Consider the following 15,597-nt stretch of genomic DNA (forward strand, 5'->3'; position numbering starts at 1 on the left):
ATATATTCTCTAATATCTGTTACTCAAGAGAATCCTGACTAATACAAATAGGTGAGACATTTAATAATCATTTAACAATTAGAAAGAATTACAGGACATACCAATAAACAACAATGAGATCCCACTACTGAGAACAGTGTACAGTGAGAAAGAAATAGCAAATCTTGGTGAGGGCTAGTGCTAGAGAAGGAACTGGGAGTTCTACATCTCGATCCACAGACAGCAGAAGCAACCGTGTCACTGGGTGCTGGGACTAATGAGTCCTGGCGTTCCGCTGGATGTTGGTATTAATGAGTCCTGGCCTGCAGCTGCTCTTCCCTCCTAGAACCTTCTAATTAAAGTTACTAGAAGCTGTGCCTAGCTTAGAGGATCAGAGGATGGGGTTTTCACCTGTTGGCCATTGACTGCAGTGTATTTAAGCCTACATGGTGTTAATAAAGGGGGCTTTGGTATCAGTGTTAAAAAGGTCTGTGTGTCAGTCTGTCTCTGCATCTGTATTCTCAACCTCCAGCCCCTTGCCTGAAGCTCGCGAACTGGGGTCTAGTGCACAGAGCGCAGACCTGGGCCACGGTGTGCGACAACTGGGCATGACTAAAACACCTATGAGTCCTCAAAGCCAACCCTCACCGTGACACACTTCCTCCAACAAGGCCACATCTGCTACACAAGGAGACCACACTTTCTGAGAGTGCCACTCCCTATGGTGGCCATTATCTTTTTTAAAAAAGCACACATACTGTGGTGGTTTAAAAGAAATGGCCCCCATAGGCTCATATATTTGAATGTTTAGTCATTAGGAAGTGGTGTTGATTGACAGGAATGAGGAGGTGTGGCCTTGCTGGAGTGGATAAAGCCTTGCTGGAGGAAATGTGTTATTGGGGGATGGGCTTTGGAGTTTCAAAAGCTCAGTCTAGTCTCCGTGCCATTCTCTTCCTGCTACTTTCAGATGGGCATGGAGAACTCTCGACTTCTCCAGTACCATGATGTTTGTCTTAAATACTTTCCTTTATAAGAGTTGTCAATGATCATCATAACTCTTCACAGGAAAAGAACACTGACTAACACAGAAGTTGATTGCCAGGAAGTGGGGCATTGCTGTGATAGACCTGGCCATGCTGCTTGTTCATAGGATGTGGACTTTGGGACTTCAGATTAAGAAAGTGATTGAACATTTTAAGCAGGACTTAATGAGCAATAGTAGTAGGAGAATTGAAGACAGTCGTGCTGAGAGCAATGCAGATTGTGGCAAACCAGCTCAAGAGGTTTCAGTGGAGAAGAATATTAGCATATGTCTTAGGGACTATTCTTGTGTTATTTTGGTGAAGAATGTGTATGTTTTCTGCTCCTGTCCAAAAACTCTGCCTGAGGCTAAACTGGAGAGTTTTGGATTAACAGCATTGATAGAGGAGATTTCAAGATACCTAGTATTGGCTGTATTGCTTGCTTATTAGTGATTACTCTTATGTAGATCTATAATGAAAAGGAGCAGGTTAAGGAAGGAAAAATGCAAAATGTATAGTTTAAAAAGAAAAGAAGCAAGAGAAAGTATAATAGAGCTAAGTCTTGTGCTCAAAGAAATAAACAGATTAAAGAAAAGCCTGATACTAAATGGAATAAAGGAGTGGTAACCTCAGGGCAAGACCTTATTCAGCAAAGCTTCCAACTTGTAAAAAGGAATTAAAAAAAAGTATGAACAGTGAATGATACCATCTAAAACAGAAAACGAATGAAGATGTAATTTAAAGAGGGGGCCGTGTTGCAGCCCTAACAAGTAGCAGAACATGGCAGCTTCAGCCATGTGATTTTGACTTTAGCATCCAGGATATAAGAAAGGGGATATGGAATCTCCTTCCATGACTAAGAAAAGCCACCGATGTCAGGGATGTGTAAGATGTGTCCCCACATGGAGGTCCAGATATGCCATTATTTGAAGCTGTGAAGGTGAAGCCTGGATTTTCCCGGAGACCCCAAGATGTTGGAGATGCCAGAGCCATGGAATGGATACCTGCCGAGGAGAGCTGCTAACAGGGAGGGGAACCAGCCAAAACAAAAGATGTATGTTGCAGTCAACAAAGCTGGAAGGAATTGGAGGTCTGAAGAATTCTGACATCAGACACGGAGATGCAGAGTTTGGAGTTGGCCCAGCTGCTTTTTGGTCTTTCTTTGGACCAGTATTTCCTCACTATACTCTCTTTCCTTCCTTTTGGAATGGTAATGTATATTCTGTGCCATTGAGTGTTGGAAATATGTGATCTGCCTTTTGAGCTTCATTTTACAGGGGATTTCAGTTAAGATATTGCCATGAAGGCCAGGTGGTCGTAACACAGGCCTTTAATCCCAGCACTTGGGAGGCAGAGACAGGTGGATCTCTGTAAGTTTGTGGCCAGCCTGGTCTACAGAGTGAGTTTCAGGACAGCCAGATCTATTTACAGAGAAATCCTGTCTTGAAAAACAAACAGGAAGGAAGGAAGGAAGGAAGGAAGGAAGGAAGGAAGGAAAAGAAATTGCCATGAGTCTCAGAAGAGATTTTGAACTTTGAATTTTAAAGTATGTTAGACTATAGATGGCAACTTTTGAAGTTGAACTGAATGTATTTTTGCTTTATATGATAAGCTTATGGGGGCCAAAGAGTGGAATGTGGTGCTAGCAATGACCCCTATAGGCTCATATATTTGAGAGCTTGGTCATTAGAGAATGGTGGTACTTGACCTCTATAGGCCATACCATGAGGAGGTGTGACCTTGTTAAAGTGGGTATGACTTTGCACTGGGGGTGGGCTTTGTGTTTTCAAATAATCAGTCCAGGCCCAGTGTCAGATGTAGAACTCTCAACTTCCCCAGCATCAAGACGTCTGTCTGCATGCCACCATGCTTCCCGACATCATAACAATAATCATCTGAAACTGTAAGCAAGCCACAGTTATATGCTTTAACCTCTGAATCTATAAGTCAGCCCTAATTAAATGTTTTTCTTTGTATTGTACCAGTATATGTATATGACATTCTTGAAATTCCTTTTAGATTTATTTATTTTGTGTATATATGCCTACATGTATGTATGTAAACTACATGCATCCGTGGTGCTCTGAAGGTTATAAGAAGATGTCGGATCCCCTGAAACGGGAGTTGCAGATTGTTGTGAGCCGCAATGGTGGGAGCTGAGAATCGAACCAGATCCTCTACAAGAGCGGCAAATGCTTTTAAACACTGAGCCATCGCTCCAGCCCTTTATGGATCTGACATTTCTGAATAGCAAATTTACAGCTGTGGGAAGTATATGAGGCCAGCACTTGGGAGGCAGCGGCAAAGGCAATTGGATCTCTGCGTTCGAGGCGACCGTGATCTACAGAGTGAGTGCCAGACAGCCAGAACTACCCAGAGAAGCCCTATCTTGAAAAACAAAACAGCAACAACATTAAAAATAAGAAAACTCCATAACTCCTTTCTTCAACACAAAGCATATCTAAATATCTCCATAGCACCTTTGCCTGTGTCTCATATTTCCTTCTAATTTTTCATGTGTGTGTTAAAGAAGGGGGTTCTATTCTCCATGGTATGAAGAAAACCTTGGAATACAGGTCAAGAATATGTGCTAGAGTCGTTTAAATTTATAAAATTATATTTATTTTTATTGAGTGTGTGTGTTTATGCATGCCATGGTGTACATATGGAGGTCAGAGGACAATTTGCAGGCATCAATCCTCTTATTCTACTCTTTGAGTCCTGGAGAGCAAACTCAGGTCATCAGATTTGGTGGCAAGCACTTTTCCCTGCTGAGCCAATTCGCCAGCACTGTGCTACATCCGTGCTGATTTCATCTCAACAGAACTTCTCAGATTTAGATTCATTGGAACAAAGTTGTTAAGCCTGAACTACTTTCTTCTCTCCAGCTTGATGGCTTTTCAACTCATTAATTACTCGGTGTTGGCTGCTGTGAAAATCTCTTCTTGTTGCACTCTCCTTTTCCTACATCCTTAGGAAAACGAGACTTTCCAATTAATAGGAGCAGAACTATAAAATATCAGCTTCCAAAAACATCTATCCAAGTACATTCTAAAATCATTTTTTCCTGAAAATCCAATGGCATAATTATTTGTGACTCCTAATTCAACAAGTTGATCAGCAATGCTTTTCCGAAACTGAGAAAGAAACGTGAGGAGAGCATGCTCAGCAGATGGCGGGCAAGTAGTGCACAGGTAAAACGAAAGCCTGATGACCTGAGCTCACCGTGTGACCCAGGGAATAGCAGAGGAGCAAAAGAACAGACTCTATCAAGTAGTCCTCTGGTTTTCATATTCACAATGCACCTCCTCCTTACAAACCGCACATCTCTCACACACATAATAAAAACAATAACAACAACAACAATAATAATAAATAGAGGAAACATACTGCAATAGTTTAAGTGCAAACTAAAATAAAAGCCATAGCTAGAAAGGCAAATTGTAGTTCTCCATGACCACAGTTAAGTTTAGTCTCTGCATAGTAAGGCCATAAGGAAAATAATTAAGGATTAAGTTTAGGTAATGCTGAGCTCATATCTTTTTATTGGTTAATTCCTAGTATTAGGAAGTGAGGGAAACGATAAGAAAATAGGCAAGCAATTTATACTGGAGATCAGAATGGGGGAAATTCTTGAAGAAAAGTCGTGTTGAGGGGGTTGGAGAGATGGCTCAGTGGTTAAGAGCACCACCTGCTGGTCTAAATTCCCAGCATCCACATGGTGGCTTACAACCATCTGTAATGAGATCTGTTGCCCTCTTCTGGCCTTTAGGCATGCATGTAGGCAGAATACTGTATACACAATAATTAAATAAATCTTTAAAAAAAGAAAAGAAAAGCCGTGTTGATTTTTGCTTTTTACAATGCATTTTTTTGAACTGTGAACATATACCTCATTTATATTTCCAAACCTAGTAAGAATTATTTGAGAACAGAATAGAAGTTTTGACGTCTTTCATGTGTAATCCCTTTGGTAGGGAAGTACAGCAATAATGGACGTTAAGAAGAAAAAGCAGAAACTTTGCAGCACAGCGCTTACAGTCCCAAACCCACAGCTCTGAAGACCTATGCTTATCTTCTGATTTCACCAGCATGGAGAAACTAGGTTAGTTTGTTTCCTCCTTATACATCTCTGTTACTTAACTCCTACGTTTCATTTATCATTTTCTCTCATGTCTAGTACCACCCACACATAGAGTGGCTAGCAACTGTACCCAGGGTCATTGCTTATGACGACAGTCACCTAGAAGAAAGCACACTAAGAGGAGCCTAGAGGAAGCCATGTTTACGTAGCCACATCCTGCCTCTTATGCTATGTGTGTAGACTCTTTCTTCCACTGACTCCTACTTGAGATTGGGAGTCCAGAGCCTTGTGGCTTCTGCCAAGCAGGCACAATGACCAAGCACAATTCCCCGTAGTTTTGCTCCCTGAAAGCAAGCAAAGGTATAGTACCCCAGGTAGACAAACCACCTACCATTCAGAGGTTATTTCAGAAACAACCTCAGACCGCAGCAAACCCCAATATGGAAAAGGGGTCTTTTTTTTTTAAGCTAACTGTATTGGGCCCGCTCTGTGTAACACTTTTTTTCCCCAATCCAACAATTGGAAGACAGCAGAAGTTACAGAGAAGAGGATTAATAATAATTAGTTAGTTATATGATTAATTAAATAATTATATAACTACTTAATTGAGGTAAAGGAAAATGGCTGAGAGGAAAGAAGAGGAGGGAAGACCAAGAAGACACAGGTGCAGCACACAAAGAAATAAGCAATGACCTGATTGAACCTTTCATCAAACCTAGCTTCTCAGACCCAAGGCCACCTGACCCTACAGCACCTTTACCACACACTCGCCTGTGATGATCTTTACAATCTGGCTGTATTAAAACACCTGGAAGACATGCCTCTGGGAATGTCTATGTGTGGAGGGTGGGATGGGACTGGGATATTTGGAAAGGTGTAACTAAGAAGGGGAACACCACCATCCTAAATATGGGAGCCAACATCCTATGAACTGAGATCACCGCATGAATAAATAAGGAGGGGGAAGGAATGAGAGGGAGGGAGAAGAGGGGAAGAAGGGAGCAAAACTGAGAGAGAGGAAGAGGGAGAGAGAAGCATTTGTCTTGTGTTTCTGGGCAGTCTGAATGCAAGTGTAATAGAATCAGTTAGGTTGGAGTACATCCCCAAACTTTTAAGGGGAAAGAAGCCCTTCTATCTTTAAGCTGTTTTTCTCAGGTTTTCTGTCACAGCAATACAAAAGTAACCAGTCCAGTTCCACCACTGCACACCCCTCTACACATGTGCAGTGCTGGATGCCTAGTTTTCAAGATCTCAGAGACCGTCTCTTTACCAGCACCACACACCTCCACCACCACAACCACAGATGCCAGGATTCATTTGCTACTTCCACATAGGCTAGCTGAACTTGACTAGGACACTTTGCTTTTCCCAGTCCTTAAGCTCCCTCTTGGATCTCAGCTCTGTCCACTCCAGCGAGTTGGCCCTTTGGTCCTGGTGTCTTGGTGCTGTCTGACTGCTTGATACATAAAAATGTGAAACAAGACAGAGGGAAAGTCCTAGAGGGATAAAGATTAAGTGGTGTCCAAAGCAGATGGCAGAACAGGTTCACACAGCCCCTCTGAAATTTGAAAGAAATACAACTTTGGCTGTTGTATTTCGAAGACAACAGACATTGGGGGGAATATCATGGTGTTCTGGGACTATCTTTAAATTATAGCAGCCTCTTTGATTTCTGGGAGGTCACTGGTTAGTTCTCTCATTTCGCTATCTTGAGCAAGGTTTATTTATTTTTTTTTTAACCAAAAGGTGTGTATTATTCCAACCCTACCCCTGTTGACATTCCAGGCTCATGGAAAGAAAAGGAAGATAACGGAGCTGTTCTCTGCCCCGTTCTCTTGTAATTGAGAAACATGGCAGCTCCTTTTCTCCTTTTCACACATGCTGTATTTTAAAAACTGCTGTCAGACTAAGGCTTTGCCAAGATTCAACCCCAAGTAAAAGCAGAGCAAGAAAACTAAAAGTTGTATAAAAAGCAGATGGATTTATAGATCTAATCATATACCCTATGCATGGCTTGCGGTCAGTGAAATAAGTTCATTCCTCTTAGGATAAGTGCACAATATTATCCATAATTTTGTATAATAAAATTTGTATCCTTCCATTGCTCTATTTTCTTACCATCAACCTATATATGGCCTAAGTCCAAAGCAATTTGGGAAAAAATGATAGTTTTCTATTTTCAATTACCTGAAAATCTACCCAATAAAAGAAGAGAAATATATTTCCACAGATCTAGAAAACAAAAACCGACCAAATAAATATTAGATCATTTTCATTATGCTCATTAAGTTCACTTAAGAGAAAAATGTATTAATCAGATCCTTCTAAAACAAATATGGGCTTCCTTACATGAAGTTATGTTAACTTCCATTGAGTATGGAAACTAAACATCTCCTCATCACAGATAGGGCACCGTACAAAGACCAAAGCAAAGATTCCACCAAGTCTAGCTTGGCAAACCAATGACTTGATTGGTTTACTTACAGGAACTTGAGTGAGCAGTTAGGTACAGGAATTAAAGGGATCCCACAAAGAGCATAAAATATCTTGGAGTAACCCTGACCAAGGAAGTGAAAGATCTATTTGACAAGAATTTTAAGTCTTTGAAGAAAGAAATAGAAGAGGACACCAGAAAATGGAAGAATCTCCCTTGCTCTTGGATTGGAAGGATCAATATAGTAAAAATGGCAATTCTACCAAAAGCAATGTATAGATTCAATGCAATCCCCATCAAAATCCCATCAAAATTCTTCACAGATCTGGAGAAGACAATAATCAACTTTATATGGAAAAACAAAAAACCCAGGATAGCCAAAACAATCTTATACAATAAAGGAACGTCTGGAGGCATTATTATCCCTGACTTCAAACTCTATTACAAAGCTACAGTATTGAAAACAGCTTGGTATTGGCATAAAAACAGGGAAGTCGACCAATGGAATCAAATAGAAGACCCTCACTTTAACCCACAAACCTATGAGCACCTGATTTTCAATAAAGGAGCTAAAAATATACAATGGAAAAAAGAGAGCATCTTCAACAAATTGTGCTGGCAAAACTGGATGTCAATCTGTAGAAGAATGAAAATAGACCCATATCTATCACCATGCACAAAACTCAAGTCCAAGTGGGTGAAAGACCTCAATATCAGTCCAAACACACTGAACCTGATTGAAGAGAAAGTGGGAAGTACTCTACAACACGTGGGCACAGGAGACCACTTCCTACGTATAACCCCAGCAGCACAGACAGTAAGGGCCTCATTGAATAAATGGGACCTCCTGAGACTGAGAAGCTTCTGTAAAGCAAAGGACACTGTTGCTAAGACAGAAAGGCAACCCACTGACTGGGAGAAGATCTTCACCAACCCCGCAACTGACAAAGGTCTGATCTCCAAAATATATAAAGAACTCAAGAAACTAGACCGTAAAAGGCTAATCAACCCAATTATAAAATGGGGCACTGAGTTGAACAGAGATCTCTCAACAGAAGAAGTTCAAATGGCCAAAAGACACCTAAGGTCATGCTCAACTTCCTTAGCGATCAGGGAAATGCAAATCAAGACAACTTTAAGATACCATCTTACACCTGTCAGAATGGCGAAAATCAAAAACACCAATGATAGCCTTTGCTGGAGAGGTTGTGGAGAAAGGGGTACACTCATCCATTGCTGGTGGGAATGCAAACTTGTGCAACCACTCTGGAAAGCAGTGTGGAGGTTTCTCAGGAAATTCGGGATCAACCTACCCATGGACCCAGCAATACCACTCTTGGGAATATACCCAAGAGAGGCCTTATCACACAACAAAAGTATATGCTCTACTATGTTCATAGCAGCATTGTTTGTAATAGCCAGAACCTGGAAACAACCTAGATGCCCTTCAATTGAAGAATGGATGAAGAAAGTATGGAATATATACATATTAGAGTACTACTCAGCAGTAAAAAACAAGGACTTCTTGAAGTTTGCAGGCAAATGGATGGAAATAGAAAACACTATCCTGAGTGAGGTAAGCCAGACCCAAAAAGAGGAACATGGGATGTACTCACTCATATTTGGTTTCTAGCCATAAATAAAGGACATTGAGCCTATAATTCGGGTTCTTAGAGAAGCTAAATAAGAAGGAGAACCCAAAGAAAAACATATAGGCATCCTCCTGAATATTAACCTTCATCAGGCGATGAAAGGAGACAGAGACAGAGACCCACATTGGAGCACCGGACTGAAATCTCAAGGTCCAAATCAGGAGCAGAAGGAGAGAGAGCACGAGCAAGGAACTCAGGACCGCGAGGGGTGCACCCACACACTGAGACAATGGGGATGTTCTATCGGGAACTCACCAAGGCCAGCTGGCCTGGGTCTGAAAAAGCCTGGGTTAAAACCGGTCTCGCTGAACATAGCAGACAATGAGGACTACTGAGACCTCAAGAACAATGGCAATGGGTTTTTGATCCTACTGCACCTATTGGTTTTGTGGGAGCCTAGGCAGTTTGGATGCTCACCTTACTAGACCTGGATGGAGGTGAGTGGTCCTTGGACTTCCCACAGGGCAGGGAACCCTGATTGCTCTTTGGGCTGACGAGGGAGGGGGACTTGATTGGGAGGGAGGGAAATGGGAGGTGGCAGTGGGGAAGAAACAGAAATCTTTAATTAATTAATTAACTAATTAATTAATTAATTAAAAAAAAGAGATCCCACAATAGCTGAGTGACAAAAGGCCTATGCCATCCCCAGCATAAATGGCAACCTCATAAAGTTGCACAATAGAGTCCTATTTTTAGTTGTCTCTCTACTTCCTATAGACTAGCATTTCCCAAGATCATCAGGATGGGAGAAGGAAGCAGGAGGTAATAATGGTTATGATTCTAGGGAAGTATCCTAAGACCCACACTGTTTTCCTTCTAGAGACAGTTAATAGCTCCATTGGCATTGCCATAGACCTAGCTATCTCCATGTTATTTTGTGTATTTCAGTGCCCTGGCTGTGAGACCAAGGTAATCTCTACTCCAAGGTGGCAATGAGACAATCGCATCATACACAGGGGAGAAAGCTGTACTACAACTGTTGAGATCTGACTACGCCACATTCTAGCTTATTCCATATTGTATAAAGCAGTGTTTTTCAGGCTGTTCATAAATGAGGCACTAAAGCCAATTCTACATGAACCTATGAAACAGAAGCCAGATGTGCTGACACACTAGTCTCTGCTATAGTAGGCGTTCCAGACCAACCTGAACTACATGAGAATGAGACCAAAGGTCATGGCCAGGCTATACTCTACTTTACTCTGGACTGTGCAAAACAGTGGTTTGTCCGGCTGTGCATTGTCCTAGGAGACTTCATTTTAAAGCAGATTTTGACTTCCTTTTGAGGGAAGATGACTGCAACCTTTCAGAGGACACACAAACCACACCATCTGTCAGGCACCACCATTTAGCACAGATTGATACATGACTTAGTCCTGGAAATGTTAACCGAGGTGAGTTGAAACTGTGGGGGCACAATGGGTATATTAAAATTAGATGAAGGTAAACCAGGCTCAAGAATTTATTGGAAATGCCCTACTAAAGTAAGAATTTGACTCTCACTGGACATGAAAACTAGTGAGGGACACTTAACATTGTGATGTCATTGCCCCACACCAATATATCTGTTAGCTCTTATGTGCATCAAGAAACCACAATCAGAGGACTATCCAACTATCCCTGGAGCTTTGACTTGAGCTCATCTCAGTACCCTTCTGTGGGCATGGACTACTTTGACTGCCTGCCTACTCTGACCTCTTTCCATTACACGCTGTTATCCTGGAATTCAACTTGTTAGATCATGAACCTGTCCCTTTAATATGTTCCTAGATTTAAAAGGCCAGATCTCACAGTCTAAAGAAATCAGGACACCCCCCCCATCTTGTAGCTCAAGCACTTATACTCTGTGTGTGTCTCTATCTATCTGTCTGTCTGTCTATCTGTCTGTCCGTCCGTCCGTCTATCTATCTATCTATCTATCTATCTATCCATCCATCTATCTATCTGAATTAAGAAGCCATGCTGTGCTGATGCCAAACATACAATCCTAGCCAGTACCTGGCTTTTGTCATGCATGCTATTTGGAATTAAATCATATGGTTAAAAATCTCATACCAGTCACAAAACTTTAATTAAAAAGTCAGATTAAGCCAGATGGTGGTGGCACATACCTTTAATCCCAGCACTCAGGAGGCAGAGGCAGGCGGATCTCTGTGAGTTCGAGGCCAGCCTGGTCTACAAGAGCTAGTTTTAGGACAGTCTCTAAAGCTACAAAGAAACCCTGTCTCAAAAAACCAAAACCAAACAAAAAGTCAGATTATTTTCTTTTGCACCATGTCATGCCACCATGGTTACCTGGTTTACTCTTATTTCAAACTATTCCCCTTAATGAGGCCCCTCTCTGTGTTTTAAAGGGACATTTCTCTTTTCTTCTAAGGCCCTGTCATGTTGCCACTAAAATGATTTATTTTCTCTCATAATGCTCTCCCACCTCAAGCCCCATCCATAGCCCCCTATGGTTACAAGTTTCTCTCTTATTATTAGCTCATTATTAAAGGGCTATTTTGCTATCTCCCCTCCTCGCCCTCTCCATTGCCTTTTTCTAACACCCATACATATAAAATAAATACTACAAAAGTTTAGAAATCTAAAAACATATAAAAAGGAGGCAGGTGAGGGTAATGAGGCTTCATGTAGACTACAGGGTGCTCCAAGGTGAAACAGGAAAAGGAAGAAGCACATAGAACCTTGAATGTCTCAGACCTACACTGAGGTTTGTATTTCTATTGACCAGAACTCAGTCACAAGGATAGATAGCTAGACAGTCTTGGAGGCCATTAAGGATGGAACATTCCCTTTGTGATCATTCTTAGACCCCCCCCCCCCCACCTCAAGCTTCCATGGTGTCTTCATTAGTGTTCCTATTGCTATAAAGAGACATAGCGACTCTTAGAAATGAAAACATTTAAATGTGGTGGCTCACTTACATTTTCAGAAGTTTGGTCCATTTTCATCATGGTAGGCAGACATGGTGCTGGAGAAGCTGACCATGGTAGGTAGACATCATGGTAGGCAGACATGGTGCTGGAGAAGCTGAGAGTTCTGCATTGACCCTCAGGCCACAGGAAGTAGTCTGACTCACTGGGCATAACTTGAGCATCTATGAGACCTCAAAGTTCACCCGTACAGTGACACACTTTCTCCAGCAAGGCCAGACATACTCTAACAAAGCCACACCTCCTAACAGTGCCACTCTCTATGAGTTTATGGGGGCCAATTATGTTCAAACTACCACACATGGTAACACCAATTTCAGTAAAAAGAAGTATCACAAGTGCCTCTCCTCACAACTTAAAGTACCATATGAAGGTGTTTGGGAACAGCTCAGTACTTACGAGCACTGACTGCTCCTCCACAGGACTCAGACTCAATTTCCAGCACTCTTATGTTGGCTCACATCCATCTGTAACTCCACTTTCAGAGCTTTCTCCACTTTCTTCTGCCCTCCTCAGGGACCAGGCATGAGTGTGCTACACGGGACATGTAGGCAAAACTTCCATTCACAAAAAATAACTTTTCAAAAATTTTAGCCGGGTGGTGGTGGCGCATGCCTTTAATCCCAGCACTTGGGAGGCAGAGGCAGGCGGATCTCTGTGAGTTCGAGACCAGCCTCGTCTACAAGAGCTAGTTCCAGGAGAGGCTCCAAAACCACAGAGAAACCCTGTCTCGAAACCGCCCCCCCCCAAAAAAAATTAAAGTATATAAAAGGAGGCTTTGTGGAGGCCCCAAAGGGAAAATCATTTCTTCTTGGCAAATGACAGTTTTCTAGACACATTTTTGCCCCCCTCTTTATTGTTTTTTTAAAAGATTTATTTGGTTTTGTTTTATGTGTATGAGTGTTTTTGCCTTTACATATGCATGTCCAACTCAAACATGCCTGGTACCCAGAGACGTGAGAAGAGGTTGTCCGATCTCCCAGAAATAATGTTCAAAACAATTATGAGCTACCCCATGGGTGCAGAGAACCAAACCCCAAGTCCTCTACAAGAGCATCAAGTGATTTAAGTGCTGAGCCCACTTTCCAACCATCTACTGTCTGCTTTCTTAAGAGAAGATCCAACTGGAACTATATGATGGCTATTCTTGGTTGTCAACTTGACTATATCTGGAGTTTATTAGAACCCAAGAAGCTGGGCACATCCAGGAGGGATTTTTTTTTCTTTTTAGATTATTTGAAGTGGGAAGGTTCACTTTGTTGATCTCTTTTTAACATTATTTATGTGAACTGGTGTTTCACCTGCATGTATATCTGTATGAGGGTGTCGGGTCCCATGGAACTGGAGTTACAGACAGTTGTGAGCTGCCAAGTAGGTGCTGGGAATTGAACCCAGGTGCCCTGAAAGAACAGCCAGTCAGTGCTCTTAACCCCCGAACCATCTCTCTTGTCTCCGGGAAATTTTACTTTTAACTTGGATCTTTTGAAGTGGGAAGCTACACCTTCTGTTGGCAGTCTATATAAAGGATATGAAAGAAGGAAGCTTCCCCCTATGTCTTCAAAGGGGTTGAGACCCACAGATTGAGTACCAGTGCTCTAGTGTCGCCAGCTGTCCCCGTTCCCCTACCTTTACCCCTGCTCCGACTAATACAGGCTATAATGTGCAGATTAATACACCTAGCCAGTAAACCAACGCTCAGGGAAAGTGATAGGCAAAAACACATGAGATGGAAGGGATAATGAGCTCCTTAATGAGCTAGGTATGTGGAGACTCCTGAAGTCCCTCTGTGCGCTGAGTTGCTTACAGACCTTTACCACTAAGCCTTGCCTTCTTTTTTGAGTTCTAACTCAAAAACTGGAACTTTTCTTTCTCCTCTTTCTTTGTTTCGATATTGGCCAAAATTCTAAGCTTGCTTGCTCTAACACACTGGGCATTCTTCCTCTCTCTGAAGACCCCCAGCCCTACATAGCTGCTTGCAGACCTTTGTCAATGAGTCTGACTGCTTTCTGGGATCCTATCTGGAAAAAAAAAAAAAAAAAAAAAAAAAAAAAACAAGACTTTCTCTCTTCCTCTTTTCTATCACCTCCTCCCAGCAGCTACCACCATGTAAGTTTGTCTGCCTTATTGTTTTTCTTTCAAAATCTAATAAAACAATCTTCAAGCTTCCCTTTGAGTCCATTTTAAAATAATTTTTATCTACAAGACTGAGAACCCAGGAAAGGCAACCACGATTTCCAGTAAAAAAATAAGCCCCCAGCCTACCTATAAGGGAGGTTGGTACTGGACTGGAGGAAATGAGAATTCCATGGACTGACAGGAAAGTGTGCGGTCAGAGCCAGACAGAACTCTGCATTCGAGTAGAGGAGCTTCTATTACTCCTTATCCCTTAATTCCCTTTTAAGGTCCTCTTTTCCTCAGCCAATAAATATGAACTGCATTGCTGACATGATGAATTATCAGAGTTTGATCACTTGAAAAGAATCTAGGAATGGCCAGTCTCCAAAGAGCAGAAACAAAACAAGTGATGACAAAGATGTAAACACAAAACCCTTTCCTTCATTGCTAAAGGAAATGCAAGATGTACATTTTGAGAGACAGTTTGGCAGCTTCTAGCCAAATCAAACATCTTCCCACGATATGATCTAGCAATAATGCTCTCGTTTATTTACTCAAAAGAACTGACAACTTTTTCCTGGACCGAGTCTGTAGCTCAGTTGCTAGAATACTTGCTTAATATGCACAAAGTTCTGGGTTCACATCTCTAAACAGCATGGAGTAACTTTCCCCCTGTTGTAATAAAACACTGTGACCAAAAGCAACATATGGAAGACGTTTTGGTGACTTATGGCTCCAGAGGGATAAGAATCCATCATTGTGTGGACGCATCGCAGCAAGCAGAAAACATGATGGCTGGGGCAGGAGGCTGAGAGCTCCCATTCTCAACCAGAAGCACAAAGCCTAAAAGGCAAACTGGAAGTGGGGCAAGACTATATATTCTCAAAAGACTTCCTCCAGCAAGGGTGCACAACCTGCCTCAAACAGTGCTACCAACTGGGAACTAAGTGTTAAAAATTGGAACCTATGGGTAGAGAATTTCTCATTCAAACCCCCATAGCAGAAGTGACAGTACATTCCTATAATCCCAGCACTGGGGTGGGGGTGGGGAGGCTAAAGGCATGGAGGCAAGAGTCATCCCTAGCTACACAATGAGTTCAGGGTCAGCCTGGGGTGCATGAGACCTAATCAAAAAATAAAATAAAGAACCAAAACAAGACAACTTATGTCCAAAAAGAAACCTGCACATGTGTGTTTCTTAGAATGCTTTATTCGTAGTTGCCAAAAATTGTAATCAATCAATATATCCTTCCACTGGTGAATAGAAAAAGACACTGCAGTTTATCCAGACAAGAAAATATTACCTAACACTAAAAAGAAGTGAGATATCTTGATATGGGTGTTATCCAATCTAAGAAGCCTACTTGCAAAGGCT

The sequence above is a fragment of the Alexandromys fortis genome, unplaced genomic scaffold, assembly GCF_014885135.2.
Source record: "Alexandromys fortis isolate MF-2015 unplaced genomic scaffold, M_Fortis_MF-2015_v1.1 scaffold_192, whole genome shotgun sequence".
NCBI classification, from domain to species: domain Eukaryota; kingdom Metazoa; phylum Chordata; class Mammalia; order Rodentia; family Cricetidae; genus Alexandromys; species Alexandromys fortis.